This window comes from Manis javanica, chromosome X (genome assembly GCF_040802235.1).
Source record: "Manis javanica isolate MJ-LG chromosome X, MJ_LKY, whole genome shotgun sequence".
In the NCBI taxonomy this organism is placed as follows: Eukaryota; Metazoa; Chordata; class Mammalia; order Pholidota; family Manidae; genus Manis; species Manis javanica.
Window position 1 is genome coordinate 120,023,771 of NC_133174.1, and position 18,142 is coordinate 120,041,912.

An 18,142-nucleotide genomic window follows, 5' to 3' on the forward strand; every position below is an offset into this window, starting at 1 on the left:
GTTCTTCATTGATACACTCTCAGAGGAAAGCTGTTATCCTGAAAAGGAATCAGAGCAGAAAATTTCTTCTGTTACTCATCAAAAATGAGCATTCTGGGACTTCTCAATAAGTCTGCATCCCTAGCCCTTTACCCCCATTCCTGAAAATTCTTAACTGAGCATAAAACCCCTAGACAACACACCACCATGGGCTCTCTTGTCCCCTCCTGGCATGAGCCAGGAGCTCTGTCCTCTCACTTTAACTCTAAATAGAAGCCTCTACCTTGTTCTCCCACCTTGAGTGTTTGCGAAGTTCAATCTTTGACTCTGTGAGCAAGAACCCTGGTATCAATATGCAGAACACTTGTTATTGATGTATGGCTTTCAAAGTTAAAACCCCAGTTTTTTCAACTTATTACCTATGGACAAGTTAGACAACCTCTCTGAGCCACAAATTCTCTAATCCCTAAAATGCAGCTAGGGATTAGAAATATATACTTCATCTCGTGGTTAGGAGAATCAAATGAGATAACCTTCACAATGTACATTAGTACAATGCCTAGCACACAATATATAATAAATAGTAGTTATTTATGCTAATAATCATTATCATCATTACCAACAATAATACTACCAGAGAATTAGGAAGTAATGTTAGCAATCTAGAAGTAATCTCAAATTTAGGTTTCAGATAAAGTTCAAAACTAGGTTATTTGCTGTGGTCACAGACAGGAAGGATTGACTCTCAGAGAGATTCAACAGGATTTGGGAATCATGTGCACATGGAAAATGAAAAAGAAAGGAATGAGAAAGAAGAGTCCAAAGCCTAGGAAACTTGGATGACAAAGTGTATATAAATGGCAAGAATGGAAAAGGAAATTAGAAAGAGTAGCTTGTTAGGGTGATGGAAAAGATAATGAATCTCTTTTCTAAAATATTGATTTTTGAACTGACTAAAATATGTCCAAGTGATGATATTCTACTTATTTTGACAACACTGTACTAAGGTCCATAGGACAGGGTTGGAAAGGTAGATTTTGAAAGGAACTATGAGATCACCATTGATGCAAGACAGTAGATACAGGATGAATACATCAGAAGGAGAACAGAGGGTGAGTAACAGAGCCTGGAGGAATAACCATAATCATGGAATAAAGTAGAAGAAAAGGGTAGGAAGTGTTTAAGAAGGAGGGAGAGAGAATAAGCAGCAGCGCTCTTAAGAACAGTTACACTAGAATAAAAGGAAAAGAATTTAAACTAACCACAAAAAAGAATACCAAGCTAAGGTTGGAATGGTCTTAAAAAAAGATAATGCCGATTTTGGGAAGATGGCTGCATTAATAGGGCAGCAGGAATATCCTCCCAAAACCATATATATTTTTGAAAATACAACAAATAAAACTACACCTAACAGAGAGACCAGAGATACAGTACAATAGCCAGGCTACATCTACATCTGTGAGAACGCAGCTTCTCACAAAGGGGTAAGATACAAGCCGTGGCCCAGCAGGACCCGAGCACACCCCCCACCCCAGCACACCAGTGGTAGGAGAGGAGTCGGAGTGGGGAGAGAGTGGAAGTGCAGGATTGCTAAATAACCAGCCCTAGTAAACCGCACCAGGAGCACAGATACACATTGCATGGTGTGCTAGATATTAGGGAAATGGGAAAGTAAAATCTGTGAGAGGGTTCCAGCAGCCAGCTCCTCAGGGACAAAAGAAAAGCAAGTGCTTTTTGAAAGTCTTAAAGGAACATGGGCCTCACAGCTGGATGGAATCGTCCCCACACACTCAGCCCAACAGCTGGGAATTCTGGGGAACTCCAGGTGCCCCAGGCCCCTGGGAGGCAATGCAGCCCTGAAGCCCCTCACAGTGATAAGTAGCCTGTATTCATTCCCCATTTTGTGCAGCCCCGGCAGAGCAGCCTAGGAACAGCCCCACCCACAGCAACCACTCAGAACCTTCTCCCAGTGTGCAACCCCCGGGCCAGATCTGGGACTGCTGCCAGCATGCAGCTAGCAGGGGTAGAGCACAAAGGGGTGCCATTCTCTCAGGAGAGCACACCAGGTGCACCTGCCTCTCCCCGCAGGGCCCTGAGCTGCCCTGAGGGCTGCTCCCAGGGTGTGGGTAACCAGCACAGGCAACGGAGAAGGGCAGGGCAACCAGCAAGCAGGAGGGGATTTTGTTCTCAAAGCCAATACACGTGCTACCTGCCTACAACTACCTCTATTGCAATCAATGAAAAGGCAGAAGAATTTGGTCCAGTCCAGAATCACCCAGACAACCCCTGACAGAGACCCTGGGGAGATAGATTTAACCAATCTTCCTGAAAAAGAATTCAAAATAAAGGTCATAAAGGTCATAACCATGGTGATGGACCTGCAGAGAAATATGCAAGACCTAAAGGACCAAGTTGGGAGGGAGAATACAGAAATAAAACAATCTCTGGAAGGACTTAAGAGGAGACTGGATGAGGTGCAAGAGGCCTTTAATGGAACAGAAATCAGAGAACAGGAATACAGAGAAGCTGAGGCAAAGAGAGATAAAAGGATCTCCAGGAATGAAAGAATATTAAGAGAACCATGTGACCAATTCAAACAGAACAATATTTGCATTATAGGGGTGCCAGAAGAAGAAGAAGAGAGAGAAAGGGATAGAAAGTGTCTTTGAAGAAATAATTGTTGAAAACTTCCCCAAACTGGGGAAGGAAATAGTCTCTCAGACCATGGAAGCACATAGATCTCCCAATACAAGGAACCCAAGGAGGACAACACCAAGACATATAATAATTAAAATGGCAAAGATCAAAGACAAAGACAGAGTATTAAAGGTAGCCAGAGAGAGAAGAAAGGTCACCTACAAAGGAAAATCCATAAGGCTATCATCAGACTTCTCAACAGAAACCTTATAGGCCAGAAGAGAATGGCATGATATATTTAATGCAATGAAACAGAAGGGCCTTGAACCAAGGATACTGTATCCAGCACAATTATCTTTTAAATATGAAGGAGGGATTAAACAATTCCCAGACAAGCAAAAGTTGAGGGAATTTGCCTCCCACAAACCACCTGTACAGGATATTTTAAAGGGACTGCTCTAGATGGAAGCACTCCTAAGGCTAAATAGATGTCACCAGAGAAAAGAAAACCACACCAAAGAAAGCAGACCAACCAAATACTAACTAAAGGCAAAAAATAAAATCAACTATGCACAAAAGCAGTCAAAGGAAACACAAAAGAGTACAGAATAAAACACCTAACATATAAAGAATGGAGGAGGAGGAATAAGAAGAGAGAGAAACAAAGAATCATCAGACTGTGTTTAAAATAGCTTAATAAGAGAGTCAAGCTAGACGATTAGATAGTAAAAAGCTACCCTCGAACCTTTGGTAACAACGAATCTAAAGCCTGCAATGGCAATAAGTACATATCTTTCAATAGTCACCCTAAATGTAAATGGACTGAATGCACCAATCAAAAGAGTAATAGAATGGATAAAAAGCAAGACCCATTTATATGCTGCTTACAAGAGACTCACCTCAAACCCAAAGACACACACTGACTAAAAGACGAGGGATGGAAAAAGGTATTTCATGCAAGCAATAGGGAGAAAAAAGCAGGTGTTGCAGTACTTATATCAGACAAAATAGACTTCAAAACAAAAACAGTAACAAGAGATAAAGAAGGACATTACATAATGATAAAGGGCTCAGTCCAACAAGAGGATATAACCATTATAAATATATATGCACCCAATACAGGAACACTAACATATGTGAAACAAATACTAACAGAACTAAAGGAGGAAATAGAATGCAATACATTCGTTCTAGGAGACTTCAACACACCACTCACTCCAAAGGACAGATCCACCAGACAGAAAATAAGTAAGGACACAGAGGCACTGAACAGCACACTAGAACAGATGGACTTAACAGACATCTACAGTACTCTACACCCAAAAGCAGCAGGATACACATTCTTCTCAAGTGCACATGGAACATTTTCCAGAATAGACCACATCCTAGGCCACAAAATGAGCCTCAGTAAATTCAAAAAGATTGAAATTCTACCAACCAACTTCTCAGATCACAAAGGTATAAAAGTAGAAATAGATTGTACAAAGAAAACAAAAAGTCTCACAAACACATGGAGGCTTAACAACATGCTCCTAAAATAATCAATGGATCAATGACCAAATAAAAATAGAGATCAAGCAATATATGGAAACAAATGAAAACAACCACACAAAGCCCCAACATCTGTGGGACACAGTGAAGGCTGTTGTAAGAAGAAAGTATATAGCAATTCAGGCCTATTTAAAGAAGGAAGAGCAATCCCAAATAAATAGTCTAAAGTCACAATTATTGAGACTTGAAAAAGAAGAACAAATGAGGCCCAAAGTCAGCAAAAGGAGGGACAGAATAAAGATAAGAGAAGAAATAAATAAAATTGAGAAGAATAAAACAATAGAAAAAATCAGTGAAACCAAGAGCTGGTTCTTTGAGAAACTAAACAAAATAGATAAGCCCCTAGCCAGACTTACTAAGAGAAAAAGAGAAGCTACACAGATCAACAGAACCAGAAATGAGAAAGGAAAAATCACAACGGACTCCACAGAAATACAAAGGATTATTAGAGAATACTATGAGCATCTATATGCTAACAAGCTGGAAAACCTAGAAGAAATGGACAACTTCCTAGAAAAATACAACCTTCCAAGACTGACCAAGGAAGAAACAGAAAATCTAAACAGACCAATTACCAGCAACGAAATTGAAGCAGTAATCAAAAAACTGCCCGAGAGCAAAACCCCCAGGCCAGACGTATTTACCGTCATATAGTTACTCTATAGCATCTTACTATGCTGATGGACAGAGACTATAATGGGGTATGTGGGGGGGACTTGGTGATGGGGGCAGTCTAGTAAACATAATGTTCCTCATGTAATTGTGGATTAATGGTACCAAAAGAAAAAAAAAGATAATGCTTATCTGCCTGTAATAATTTATGGTTCACTGGTAATTTAAAATGAAATTATCATATAATACATTCATTTATTAAAAAAGCATTTACTGTAGTTCTACAAAGGATGATGCTGTGTTTTAAGAGACACAATGATGTATACAAAGTCTGTCCACAAGGAGGCGGGTATGAGGTATATTAATATATTCTTTTACAAACATTTAATTCAGAATACTAGAGTAAATTAGCAATTTGAAATAATAGTTGTCACCCGGTAATATGTAACTAAGTGTCAGATAACTGTTAATAGTTCAGAAAAGAGAAATTTCCCATCTAGAGTGATCAAGGAAGCCTTCCCAGAGGATGTGAACCTTACATGAGATTTTAAACCATGAGTTAGTAACAAAGAAGTAGAAACAAAATTCTGATACTTTAAACTATTAGTCTTTACCATGAAATTTACCTAAAGGGATTTGTCCTGGATATTGATTTCTGTAGTCTATAGAATGAAAAGCCTCTCTATGCTGATGTTCCCAGATCTTTCTCAGCCTCGTGGGTATCAGGCTTGCCTTCCCAACTCTACCTGATAGAGCTCTTCTTGAGCAGTTTAGTTAACACCAGTTAAAATGTTACAACTTGTATGGATGCAACTTCCCAAGACCTAGAAAATATACAAGGAAGGAAAACCTCATAAACGGAAGATATGCCTGGCCTTCATCCATACTTTTTCTGAGTTTTGTATTGCTATACACAATGCAAAGCTAGAAATCATTAAATGCCAGAGGGTAATGAGGGAAATGAAATCATCAGGTAATGACCATTTTTGGCAGAGGAGCCTTGAATTCAGGGAATGAAAATACACACATTATAAAATATTAAATAGTAATGTAGTCCTTTAGTCCTGATCCCTCAGGAAAACTGAAAGAAGGAAGAAAAGGGGCAAAATGAAAAGATCTGGGTTCATTTGGCCTGAAGGTATTCTGGCTTTGAAGAACAAAGGGATGGAAAAGGGGAGAAATAGGACTTTGCTTTCCTGGTAAAGTCTACTATTAAGATGCAGAAAATGGTTTTTAAATTGTACATCTGTCTTATTCTTTAGAGCACAGAGCTGCTGACTTGTGTGAAGGAAAAAAGAAAGTGGCCGTGTCCATGAGAACGCACTACTCTTTGAGGAGAATATTGGATTGTTGTTCCTCTGTGCTTTCCAAAGACACCCCCTCTAAAACTTTTCATAAAACAGAAGAACTGCTGTTCAGAAAAAAGAACAGCAGGAAAGTCTGTGCTCACAGGAAGGTCTCACTAAACTAATTACGTGACTTTTTTTTTTTTTAACCTAAGAGATTAACTGGAACAATTATTCTTTGCTGAAAATTAGTAATAATAATAATGTTTATAAATGTCTTAAAAGCAACAAATCAAATATTCCATGGCAGTTATCCCCTTGGAATTCATTCGGGGCAATTACACAAAGTGAAATCTTGGGATGAAGACAAGGAGGGCTGGTGAGATAGACTTTCTGTCTTTTGGTAAAACTCAAGAGAGAAACTGTGAAGTAGATGAGAAGACCATGCCTTAGGCAAACCAGCAGGGCTGTGCAATTTGGAAGAAAGCCAAGCTAGCAGCAGGGCAGGTGGCCCGGGGGCAAGAAAAAGTCATGGCAAAGACATACTGAAGGAAAAGATGGAGCCAGGTCCAAACTGGTAAGGGGCGTCAGCAGAGCTAATGTAACAAGTAGAACTTCCTAGGTATTCTCATGAAGCTGCCATTCCATCATCCCTTCCTGCCTCCGTTTGGGCATTCTGCAACAGGGGGATTTTGTGACATACAACAGTACACCTAAAAACATCTGGTACGTTAAACAGGACACATACTTAAGAAGTACCTCTGATCTTCATTTGCAAAGTGAAATCAATGGTGAGGATTTCAAACCAGGTAATAAGAGCCTTAGCACGAAGACTAAATTAGACACAACAAATAGCCAAGAAAATGGTTGTTTATGGGGAGCAGTGAGAGGTTCGGCAGTCCCAGGTTATATATCTCTGTCTCTAAATCAGCCAATTAATGAATTTGAGCTTCTTTTCCCCCAAATCTCTTTCCATATACAGACTATTATAGACTTTTAGAATCCCTTGTGAATGGTTAGAAAAGGCATTAACATTTGAGAATTGTTCTTCTACACACCTGATGCATTTTATAGTCACCTGCCTGCCGGTATCTGAGATTGCAAACAAGAGTTTTAGTGTAGGTTAGCTCCTTTATTTACAAAACCAAGAACGGTTCAAAGAAGCATCTCCTATGTTCACAGTACAATGAAGGGATATAAAAGAAACTAAAAACATAAATACAGTGGGAATAAGGATCATAATGTAATGTGTTATCATTCATTTAAAAATCTCTTCCCATCTGAATTTGAATACCCAAGGCCTTTTCATCCTTTGAGGCCACTGTAGGCTCATATACACAGCATGAAAATCCCCCTACTCCTCATTCTAAGAATGGATACAAGTGCAAATGATCTAATTAGACCAGTGATTCTCAACCAGGGCTGGTGAAAGAATGCTACAGAGATAGGGGGTGGGGAGGAAACTTCCACTGGAACATAGAATCTTCTGGGGAAAGAGGTATGTGGGTAGTTTGAAGAAAGAAATTCTCAAATCGTTATTTCTTGGATGTGTTTTTAGTCACACTAATTTATTATGAAATGTAAAACAATAAAGGCAATGACTTAGTCAGGTTTATCAAAGAGGGGTGTAGGTTACACAATAAGAAATTCTTGGATTTCCATGTTTAATTCTACTTTTCATCTCCAGCACCTACCACAGAGATGGGAGGATATGAACAAATGATAGGAATTGAGACTGCTAAGACATGTTATTTTTCATTAAGAGCAAATGATTTAGAAGAAATGTAGGAGGTTGGAAATTACCAGATCCTGCCATCAAATCACAAGTGGCAACACCGACAACAGAGGAAGGCTTCAGAAAGAATACTAATATTGACTTGATCAAGGACTTGAACTCCATAAACGAGAACTCAGAAGCAAATTAACAATGGACCAGGCCCCAAAAAGACTGTCCACAGCGAAGTTGAGAAATGATTTCTCTCTTTGGGTTCAAAGGCCTCAAAAGACTATAAGCAATTTAGTGAAACTTGTCAAAATATTTAGTTGTCCCCTTCTCCAGGCACATAGGAGGACTATGCTTCCGGGTCTCCTTGTGGTTCTTGGTGGGTCGACATGACCAGTTCTGACCAATGAGTTGCTGCCAGAAGTGATGTATACTGATTATGAACCAGAGAATTGTCATTGTAAGCACCTTCAGAGGCCCCCTTCTTTCTCTGCCAAGGAGACTGGCAATGTTCCCTATAGTAGCTTCTCCATCAACCTGAGACACAAATTAAGGGTGATAGCAATGCACAGCAGAGCCCCCAAAGACCTGTGATGGATGTATAGCTTGACCCAACAGGAAATAAACCTTTCATGTTTGAAGCCACTGAGATTTCAGATTCCTACAGCATAATATACCCTACCCTTTTTTTTTTTCCTACAGCGTAATATAGCCTACCCTGACTAATACAACTTGGTTTACTATAATCAGAAACATAGTGCCTATCCTATAAATTGTTCTGACCCATTCTTCAAAGATTAGAATCTAATTGCTGCTAGCAATAAACATTCTGTCAAGAATGAAATAATGGAGAGAAAAGCAATCTTGTATTTAATCACTGAAATTAGGGATAGAGAAAAAGAACATGCAGAAGGGGGGATTTATGCCAGCAAATAGAGTAGTTCTAACATAAAAACCAAAGAAATAAATTTTGAAACAATTTTAGGTGGCAGAAATAGACTCACTCCATCCTTCCATGTAATGGAAATCCATTAAATACAAGGGGAAATGTCTTAAGAAACTAAAATAGCAGACCACACTCAAGATGGCCCACTAAAAATAAACTAGCCTTGAGACAGTGATGGGAATTCCTGAGAGGGAAAGAGAATTCAGTAAAAACATACATATGAGTCATTCTAACGCTAACACAATAATTCTCATCTGTATAGCACTTTACATTCCATGAAGCTCTTTCATATGTATTTCCTCATTTGAGCCTCACTACTCCCTTATGAGACAGTCAGGACAAAGAACAATATCCAGTTAATTGATGAAAACATAATAGGCCCATGTAAGTTGTGGATTGTCTAAGATCAAATAAATGAACACATGACAAAGGCGGAAACTGAACCTATGTCTCCTAACCCTTAGTCCATTCTTTTTGGAGGGTATCAAATGTATTTCTAGTAACACCCATGAGGTCACTTAATTTATAGAAACCGTTCTGCCAGAACTGAAATCATACTTTTAGATTCATGAAAACACTTGTGTCCTGTGCATGAGCTTTATTTTCTTAATTACCACCTGAGCAATAGGTGTAATAGCCATATTTATATTCCATTTGAAGGTGAGACACTTACAACTAAGATGCTGTATACTATGCATTAAGCATGCCATCCTGTTAATTCATTTCTCAGCTGATGATGGTTCTAGATGTACATTACTGCTGTGTTTTTTCATATTCAACAGATGTTTCTGGGTTTTTATTTTTATAATTTTTTTTCTCATTTCAGCTATTACATAGAGTAAGCAGGCATTGCATGTATTCACAGACAACTGCCCTTATAGCAGAACATGAAGATTAAAACCTAGAGTACTCCAAGCTGGGGTTCTCTAAAGTTCAGGGATATAATTATTTTTTTTGTTAATTGAAGTATAGTTAACATACAGAATTAGTTTTTGGTGTACACCATAATAATCTGATCATTATATACAGTACAAAATGCTCACTACAGTAAGTGTAGTTACCATCTGTCATGATACCAAGTTGTTAAAATATTATTGACTATATTCCCTATGTTGTACTTTACATCCTTGTGGATTGTTTATAACTCCAAGTCTGTACCTCTTAACCTGCTTCATCTATTTCCCCCGTGCCTCCTCACTCCTCACCTCTGGCAATCACCAGCTTGTTTTCTATAACCATGGGTCTATTTTGTTTTGTGTGTTCAGTTGTTTTATTTTCTAGCTTCTACATATAAGGGAAATCGTATAGTATTTGTCTTTCTGTTTCTGACTTATTTCACTTAGCATAATACCCTCGAGGTGTATCCACATTGTCACAAATGCAAGATTTTATTTTTATGGCTAAGTAATATTCCATTATATATATATGTGTGTGTGTGTGTGTGTGTATAAATATATATATATATATATATATATATGCAGTCTTCTTTATCCATTTATCTATCAATGAACAATTAGGTTCCTCCCAAATCTTGGCTACTGTCTGTAATGCTGCAAAAACAGAAGGGTGCATATATCTTTTCGAATTAGTGTTTTTGTTTTCTTTGGATTTTCTTCTTTAATACCCAAAAGTGATATTACTAGATTGTATGGGATTTTTAGTTTTAGTTTTTTGAGTAACCTCCATACTGTTTTCTACAATTGGCAGCACCAATTTACATTCCCACCAACAGTGCACGAGGGTTCACTTTTCTCCACATCCTCGCCAACAAGTTGTATTTATCTTTTTGATACTCGTCATTCTGGGGGGATATAACTCTTAATTTCCTTTATACATCTACTCTTCAGAGGTGTCTTAATCTCACTATTGCTGTCTATATGCTAGGAATATTGAAGATATAAAATGGGTTTTCTTCCCTTGACCAGGGTAGGTACTACTTTGAGAGTTTCCTGTTTTTAAGACTCAGTAAAGGGATTTAAATTTCTGAAACCAGATTCTGTAGCAATCACTGCAGCAGTCTCTAAGATAGTCCTGCCATGCTGATTTTCCCAGCCATTACATACTCAAAACTCAAACACATAGCAGGAGAAAAACCACCCATGCTAAACTCAGATGCATGGAATAAGTACAGTTTACTCATTTATTCTACAACTGATTTGATACTTTTCATAAGCCCTGCCCATTTGAAACAAGAGAAAAATATATCTACCTCAATTTTCTCATTTCAGCCTAATCTAATAAGTCAAACTCTGTAAACCACACAGTCTCCTTACATAAATTCAGTCTTTAAAAATGTCCTCTCCATTCCCAAGATGGCTCCTGAACTTTATCAGAGGCTTTCATGAACGTTAGAAGATATTAAAATGACACCCTTTCAAACTGTTTAATCTTACACCTGAAAAGATTTAAGAAAAAAAATAAAAAATTGTCTGCCAGTATGTTTACATTGCCAAGTGAGGCTTTTGAACCACCAATGCAAGAATTTTAAAGGAGGTGTCCAAATGCTGGTTTGCAACCCTCAGTGCAATATCCAACTCTGATGTAAGGTTGCTAAGGCAGAAAAGAGATTATAAAATGCAGGAAAAAGCAATCCTTTCAGAAACAGGTATTGATTTCTAGTACTGTTACTCTTCTTTCTCCCCATAGGAGAAGGGAGTGGGTGTTTTCCCCTTACCCCAGGTAAAATGAGAGGGATCTAATGATGAACATTCAAAGAGCTTACTTTTTGTCCCCTGACATTTAGGGGTCACAGAAGCCTAGTGTCTACTTGGAAATCTTAAGAGCAGGAGGTTGTGGCTGGCCAGTGGTGCAGAAAATAGGGTGAAAAAAGGACAGAGAACTTACAGTGGCTCACACTCTCAGAATCTGTCTACACAATGATGCATTAGGATCTCCTTTGGACAAGGTATTTCTTTCCTATTGCATCTATAACAAATTACTATATTAGTGGCATAAAACAACAAAACTTTATTATCACACAGTCCTGGAGGTCAGAAGTCCAAAATGAGTCTTACAGGACTAAACAAGGTTTTGGCAGGACTGGTTCCTTCTGAGGACTCCAGGGGAGAATCCATTCTTATCTCTTCCTGCTTCTAGAGTCTGTTGGCATTCCTTGGCTTATGGCCACATCACTCCAGTTTCTTCTTTTATTGTTACATTGCCCTCTTGCTAGTCTGTTCTCCTCTCTCTTATAAGGACCCTTGTGATTGTAACAGGCCCTCTGAGATAATTCAGGATAATCTCAGCATCTCAAAATCCTTAATCACATCTGCAAAGTCCATATTATCATGTAAGGTAACATATTCACAAGTTCCAGAGATTCAGACGTTGTCATTCTTGAGAGATCATTATTCAGTCTACTACAGACCAAAAATAAGCTTCCTGAAATACACCATCCAAACAGGACTTTAAGCCTAAAGCAATGGGACCTTATCAGAAAGTGACTAGGCGGGAGTAGAAGGGAGTTCCTTAATGACCATCCAGAGGACAGACTTTGTTAAGTAATTTGGAAGCTGAGATCACCAAATAATTCATGAAGACAACTCAAGAGTAAGGTTTAAATACCTGCCAGACAGGTAGATCAAAGTCAAACCACAATTAAGACCTTTTAAGTAAGTCTTCTCTTATTCCTTCTCATCCTTCTACACCATGACCCAAAGGGTTCGTAAAAATTGGCCATCAAATTGGAGGAAGGAGTAAAAGGAAAATGCATAATGAGAAAGAGAAAATAAGGTGAAAATATATCCCTTTTTCTACTGAAGTTCAACCTGAAACAAACCATTCTTAGGGAAGGGAGAATTTCAAATGAAGTTCTGAATATTGACTATTACACAGGACTTACCATTTAATTACTGAAATGAGACAATTCTTAGAGGAAAATGTGATAGGACACTTTTAATTATCCAAAATATTTAGGACCTGCTAAGATTTCATCCAGTGGCAAGGAAAGAACCAGACCACAAAGCAGGTTTGAGCTGAGAGTGAGGGAGATAGGAAGAATACAGTTGTTTTATGAATTCACTTTATTAAATTCTACTTTTTCAGTGTAACCATCACATAGCCTTGCAGCAGAAGAAAAGGTAAGGTGAGTTCACAATCATGCACAGACACTTGTAACCATCCTCTGAGACTGATTCCTTGGATTTTCTGAGGCACTGTGCCTTGTCTGCCTGGTCACTGCCCACTCTGTTGGCATTAGCTGCTGAAGTCACAGACTGGTGCATTCTAAGCTGTTTTCTTTTAGCAGAGTCAGGGCCTGATGGTCCCTGCTGCTCCTTAGGCTCCACCATGACACTTGTTAGCACAATGGACATCCAGGTGTTTGGCTCTGATTTAACATTTGGTCCTCAGCCCAGGCTAGCCATCCCAAAATGGTCATCTAGAGAGTTCTTGAACTCCTGCCACTGAACCCCCCTCTCACAAACCCTGAGCCAGACAGTCAGCTAACTTCATAAGCTCCTCCCAGTGGGGTCATAGAGAGAACTTCTGGTTCCAATTCCACAAAGAAACAGAGAGCAGCCCAGGAACAGGACTGGCTACATAATTTGGAACACTATCTGCAAAATGAAAATGTTGGACCTCTTGTTCAAAAATTAAGCATTTCAGAACAATGAAAGCAGAGCATTAAGCCAACTGCAGGGCCCTTCTGAGCATGTGGCCCTGTGTGACTGCCCAAGAGCATGGAACTTTTTCTGTCTAATCATGCTATGCCACCAATTTTACACTGCTGTGGCCTTTCCCAGACAAGGAAGTGAAAGGCAATGAAATTTCAGGGAAAAGTGAGAAAGGGAGTTAAAGGCATCACCTAAATACTCCTAAACTATTACCCTGAATTACAAATATCTCAGCTTTATGCAGCACTTTGGAGCATTTAGGTTTGCAACATGCTTTTATATCTATCACAGGCATGCCTTGGACATGTTGCCGATTTGGTTCCAGACCACTGCAATAAAGTGAGTATCACACCAAAGTGAATCAAATGAATTTTTTGGTTTCCCAGTGCATATGAAAGTTATGTTTACACTATACTGCAGCCTGTTAAGTGCGCAATAGAATTATGTCTGAAACGAACAATGCATATAAATTAAGTACTTCATCACTAAAAAATGCTACCCAACATCTGAACTCTTAGTGAGTTATAATCTTTTGCTAGTGGAGGGTCTTTCTTCAATGCTGACAGCTGCTGGCTGACCAGAGGGGTAGTTGTTAAAGTTTATGGGGGCTGTGGCAATTTCTTAAGATAACAATGAAGTTTCCTGCATCGATTGACTCTTCCTTTCACTCGAACACTTAGAGGCCATTGTAGGTTTATTAACTGGACCAATTTCAATATTGTGTCTCAAGGATAGGGAGGCCACAGGGAACTGCTGATCGGTGGAGCAGTCAGTACACACACATTCATTGATTAACTTCACCATCTGATATGGCCACGTTTTGGGGCACCCCAAAACAGTTACATCAGCAATTGTAAATTACTGATTATCAAAGGTCACTGATTACAGATCACCATAACAAATATAATAATAATTTAAAGGCTTGAAATATTATAAGAATTACCAAAATGTGACACAGAGACATGAAGTGAACATATACTATTGGAAAAATTGGCACAGACTTGCTTGATACATGGTTGCCACAAACATTCAAGTAAAAAAAATGCAGTATCTGTGAAGTGCAATAAAGCAACGCACAGTAAAATGAGGTGTGCCTGTGCTTCGTTTGCTCTTCATGGTATCCTTGAACAATAGGTAGGCATGAGTCTCAAGTAACATTTGAGCATTCAAGGCTAGAGAGTGTACAGGATTCATCCAAGAATATACAGCTCCCCATGACACACAAGCCAGACTGGCCTGATGCCAAATGTAGTCTGCTGTATTGTACACCTTTACCTTAATCATCAGAGTCTTAAGATTCTTACTATGAGAACCAGGAATTCTGCATGTTTTTCCATCTTTCTACAACATTCAGCCCCATTCAGCCCACAGTGGATGTATACACAATTTGCAGACTTGCTTCCCTCTCTTACCGTTGCTTGTTCTCTTTACATCTCCATTCTCTCAGCTGCCACCCCACCCAACCCACCTCCCCACACACCTACACACAGCATCAGAGATCAAGTGAGAGACTTGGTCAGCTACAGTTAAACTGCCCCTCAGCATGGATACCAGTTAGGATCAGATTAACAACAACAACAAAATGCCTAGGGAGACCCCAATGGGTATTTTGTTTTTTTGTGGGGGTGTTACAGAAGATACTACTGGCAAATTAAACATGCTTTCCACTGAAGGACTTAAGCCTGAAAATCTCCTGTGAGAGGCTTTTTGGGGGGCTTTGTCAGTTTATTCCAATGCAAATACCTTAGGATGGTGACATGCTAAGCCATTAAATTACTCAGACTCTACTACGAATATGTTTCTAGTTCCTTCCTAAGACCAAGTTTTCTCAGGGTATAGAAAGTATGTGGGGTCACCAAAAAAACTAAGGAAAGGGACCTCCAGTAGGAAAACTCAGAGAAACCAGGTGATCTACTTTACCGACTCCCCAGTTGTGATTGTTACTCTTCTTTTTCATGGCAATAGATCCTAAATGATAGGAAAACAGGTGTTTCAGAAACTTACCTTCTCCTGCTGGGATAAAGTGGTTTAACATGCTTTCTCCTCACAATTAATTCCCTTCTGCCTAAATGAAAAGGAATGCCTGTAACCTGGATACTCCTAAATCATTAGGGCAATTTTAAGCTCTCTCTCCAGAAGTTCCATTTAATTTACTCACATTTGCTAAAGGTGATACAGCTTTGAAAAGGAATCCCCCTTCTGTGGAGATAAAAAAAAAAAAATCAATACGGATTCACAAAATACAAAGACAGAATTTCACATAAAAGGCTTTCTACAGGACCAAATTTTTTAGGATAAATATACATTTGACAAGAAGAGCATTCAGATACTGATCAAGTAATAGTTGCAGTTTGATCATATGGTTGGAAAATTAAAATGCTATGGGCCAAGAACGTAAAACTTCTGATTTACAATGTAGCATCACTGAATTAAGAAAAAACCTGATATTGTTAGCATTTCAAAAAGCCTTAACTCAAACATGATATACAGGTATAACAGGTGAGGGATTTGTTAAAAGGCTGAAACATTTTAAACACTTTTCCCCAGAATAACTGTCAGAGTACAAAGCATGTCAGTGTAGAGCTCTTTGAAAAAGAGGCTAAAAGGAGTTTTCCATTGCTGAGTGGCAGCCATATTTGACTAAATACCACTCTAGCCCCCAGTTACTTATACAAATACCACCTGCACAATTCTTTTCCCCAGAAACAATTACCCTTTCTCCTCTCCTGGAGAGGAGAACTCTGTCTGCCGTACAGAGTTCAGGGATAAAAGCAAGCAAGCTCTCCAGGTAGTCAGTATCTTGCCAGAGACAGGCACCTAGGGACAAGCAGATAAGAGAAGTCAGTGTCCTTATCTGCAGCAGGAAGTCTTGTAAAGCCATAGATTGCAGAAAAGTGCCTGAACCACAGAGTTCCATCCTTTGAGGCCAAAGCCCAAGTGTACATAGCACAAAAATAGACACACTCACCCATCTCCAAAATTACAGACCTAATACCCCTCAAGAATAACTGACTCATAATTACCAATGAAAGTTTAAAAAAGCAATTTGAGAGCTAAGAGTTAAGAAGTTCCCCTCAGAAGCTGAGATCAGTAGAAATAAGGGCCCCCTTTTCTCCTATATTCTTTATCTCCCATTAGAACAGAATCTCCCTGAGGACACAGACCAGCTCTTGTTCACTGTGTGGGACCCGACGCCACATAGGTAATCAGTAAGTCAAATGATGATTGAAAAGTCCAACTTCACATTTGCCTTGTTCCCACAACTCCCTTTTACCCAGTGGATGAAAGATGCATACTAGACTTTTGGGACCATTTGACAATATAGTAGGTAGGGATATAGGAGAAAGGGCTGCTAAGAACTGAGACTGAATTTCCAAGAAGCCTGATAAATTAGAAGCTCACAACAGATTATATCTGATTTAGAGGAAACATAAAGGATATTTCTTCTACACCTGAGTTTATGAAGTCAAATTTATGCCCACTACACAGCCTTGCCTACTTCCCCCAACCCCACCAGAAATTCAGACCCACCATGTATGTAAAAGATAGAGGCTGCATGCCCTTAGGAGTTGTATAAGATACCCCAGTTCATCTTTAGCAAATGCATATGAAAAATTGTTGGGTTCTAAACAGCAGTTACTTTACCCTGGTGAAATGAGCATCCTGAATAGGCAGGTGCAACGTGGTCCTTCTGATGCTTACAAGTGTGGCTTATGCTTTAGGCTTCTATTCACAAATGTCTAACATAGGCACCAAAGCAAGGGAATTAGTATAAGGGATTTCCCTGGCTGAGATTTAGAAGAAAACAGCTGTATTAGCTGAGATTCTCCTTAGGTGGAGCTAATTGTAAAACACCCACCTGGGGGACTATGCAAGACTTTATACAATCACCTGCATGTCTGCTGCACTCAAGGGTCTGCTATAGAAATCACAAGCAATCAAATTAACACATGTATCACAGAACGCACAAATGAATTCCCAAGCTTTCAGCACAGCCTGATTAGTATTAACAACAAACCAAGAGAAAGAAGGATTAAGGGATAAACTATTCAGTCATCATGGTAAGAATTAAGTAAATTCAACAGCAACTGAGCCTTAACTTATACTGTTCCATGCCTTAGTACTCTTCCCCCTCTCTCTTGTGATCATTTTTCAAACCCTACCTTCAGCCCTATCTTCTATGTGAATTCTAAACTGCTATTTGGAGCTCATTCCACTCAATCAAAGCCTTGCATAAATACAGCACCCTATAATTCACTAATGACTTTATGCATGGTAAATATGGTTTACTAACTAGATATGAAGTTCCTTGATCACAAGGACAGGAACACTGATTTCTTTTGTATCCCCTTAATCAGTGGCTCTTAAACTTATGGATTTCATAGGTAAGTAAAATTTTCATAGTCAGACTCTGGGGATCTGATAAAAGGCTGCAAATTATTTTATGAGGCCAAATAAGGACATTTTTTAAACAATTAGCAGATTTCTATTTTTTTGTGAAGATGAACTAGGTAATAAGAAGTAACAGAAACCAACTTTGCCCCTGAAACAACTAGAAAACCTGGCACAAATACTTAAAAAGTCTCTCTGAAGGCTTAGAGAAATACAAGGTGGTAAAAACATGTACAGTAAAGACACAAAGGAGAAGGAAACCATGAGAGATGAACTTAACCATTCAGTCTGGAATAGGCAGCTGAGAGCCTGAGAAACTGAACAATGAATCTGAAAATCTGATGAGGTTAGGGGAGAAAAACTGAAGTCCAGAATCTACTGGGAAGGAAGAGGTGCATTCTGG